The sequence below is a fragment of the Charadrius vociferus genome, unplaced genomic scaffold (genome assembly GCF_000708025.1).
Source record: "Charadrius vociferus isolate BGI_N301 unplaced genomic scaffold, ASM70802v2 scaffold163, whole genome shotgun sequence".
Lineage (NCBI taxonomy): Eukaryota > Metazoa > Chordata > Aves > Charadriiformes > Charadriidae > Charadrius > Charadrius vociferus.
The window spans coordinates 6,460,862-6,463,270 of NW_009648332.1; the positions used below are offsets into that span (position 1 = coordinate 6,460,862).

General features: G+C 58.2%; 1 protein-coding gene across 1 annotated transcript in view; it reads left to right on the forward strand.

Moving 5' to 3' along the window:
* The window catches only part of PIK3R3 (phosphoinositide-3-kinase, regulatory subunit 3 (gamma)), a 75,971-nt gene that overhangs the window by 5,801 nt on the left and 67,761 nt on the right, over positions 1-2,409 (forward strand). The gene's annotated exons all lie outside the window — the stretch shown is intronic.

Here is a 2,409-nt window from a genome sequence, read left to right on the forward strand (position 1 = left end):
GGGCCGTGTTGCTGGGGAGAAGGGCTGTGATGAAATCGCTATATTAAGCAACATGACCTCATCGCTTCCCCCGCGCACCGGGAGCCGAGTCCCCGCCGGGCGGGGAGTGGGGGGGGGACCGGGCTGCGGAGAAGGGAAGGGATGCAGGAGAGAAGATGCTGGGGTGTCCCGGGGCTGCTGCATCCCCGCTGCCCGAGGAGGGCTCTGCTCCCCCGGGGGTGATGGAGAAGGGGGGAGGGGGGGGCACGGTGCACCCCACCAGTCGGCTCTCCTCCCCTTGCCGAAGCCGCTGCTGCAGTCTGGGGAAAGCAGGAGCAGCGAGGTCACCTTTTGCATGGCCTCGTCCCCCAGCCCAGATTTCCCAGGTGGTCTCCAGGGGAGGTGAAGGCATCCGGAGATCAGTCCCTGCAGCCCCGGTGCCCTGGGCATTGATGGCCAGGCTGGGCAGAGGCAACGACAGCAGCATGAGAAGGATGCTTTGCTTTCCGAGCACACAGGAGTTATGGGTCCTCCATCCTCTCTACACAGCTGGTGCAGCATCTCCAGCAGACACAGGACTCCCGGTCACTACTGAAATCCTTCCCAGCCTTGGGAGGCTCCCCCAGCCCAGGGGGAAAATCCGCTGGCTTTTCTGGAGCCTGGGCTGGAGCTCTGAGCAGCTGCTGCGTCCATCCAGGTTTTCGTCTCCCACTGCAGGACTTGGCACCGGGCAGGAAAATGCCATCATGGTTTTAAAACAATTTGAAAGCCCTGAAAAATCCCCAACAGCCCTGAGTGACTTGGTGCTCTTAAGCATCTCCTGTAGGGACCTAAATAAGCCCTTTTATTTGGGAATTCAGGGGGCTGCCCTGTGTGCTTGGCAACACCAGGGCTGGGCAAAGCCAGAGCTCCCAGGAGCAGGCTGGAACGGGGTAGGACGTATCATGGGTTTGCTAGTTCTCAGCTGGAGGGGCTGATGCTCAGCCCTGCCAGAGAGATGCTCTGCAAGCAGGATGGGGATGATCTTCCCACCAGGGTCAAGCATCCCAGCAGAGCCCAGGCTTGGCAGCCTGCTCTCCCCGCAGACCTAGCAGTGCTTCCCCAGGGCCTTTCTGGAGCCCAAACTGGGCTGGGGATGGCAGGAGAGCATCTCTGCTTTGGTGACCATACAGGCCCTTTCATTGCATTTGATGGGGTAAAACATCCCTGCCAAAAAATGGGAGTTTGCATGTCCCGTGCACGAGATGGCAGAGGTGAGGGTTGTGTTTCTCTTCCTCTCGCACGCCTGATGGTCCATCCCTCCAGCACCCCATCGCTGCCAGCAGCCCACCTGCAAAAGTCAAGCTCCATCTTGGGGAACAAGGAGAAATCAGAGCTGGGGCTGGAACCAAACTGTGTTTCAGCTGGGGGGAAAACTGAGTTCCCACCAGGGGTTTCAGCTTCCCTGCGAACACCCAGATCATGCTGGTGTTTGGCAGTAGTGGCAGAAAAACTGCTAGAGAGCACAAGGAAAAAGGATCAGGGGCTGTAAAAGTTCAGGTGTTGGTTTTCTAACCCCCAAATCTTAACATGTCGGGAAAAACAGGGTATTTTCTACACTGAAAGAGCATCTGAACTTTCAGTGGGGAGAAGGAGGAGGTTTCTCTGTGGACAAGGAGCTGTGCGGGTCGGAACAGTCCTGGCTGTCCTGGGGAGCCTGTGGGGATTGTGTCCCTGGGGCCGGACAGCACAGGTGCCCGGCGGAGTTGTGAGGATCAAACCCTTTCCCTGTCCCTTTCAGAGCCCCTACCCATGGGGGACCTAGCCTGATGGGGCAGCCCCCCAAGCCGAACATCGCCCAGGCTTTGGGATGAAGCATTCCCAGGTTTCCCACCCTCCTGGGGCTGTGGCAGCATTAGGCACAGCCAGCTTGGATGCAATGTGGCTACACAGCATGAGCTGGGGCTGTCCCTGTCCCTTGCCCCAGCACTGGTGACATCCTGCAGGATGGTGGCATCTGACCGCTGGTTAGAGTCTGTGGACCAAACTTGGTATTTCCATGTTGGACGATGTGAGAAAAATCATTTATAGAGGGGGGAAAAAAAGAGAAAAGAGAGACAGAGGTCATCGATAAAGCGGGGAAATGAACCCAGTACCCACCGCCACCCGGCTGAGATGCCACTGGGGCCGGCGGGTAGAGCACAGACCGAAGGGTGGTTGGGCTCGCAGCAGGCTTACGCTGGCTCCAGAGGAGAATTAATGGTTTTAGGATACTTGGTTGTTTAATTCAGACCCTTATGCCCCCAGAGGCGAGCAGTGCCATGCGAGGCCGCTGAACATGGGAGTCAGAGTCACGTGGCGGCACCAAAAAGGGACTTAATGAAAAGCTGCAGTCCCACGGGGGACCAGGGGGACTCGCTGAAGGGCTGCAGGCAATGAGCTCGGCAGGAA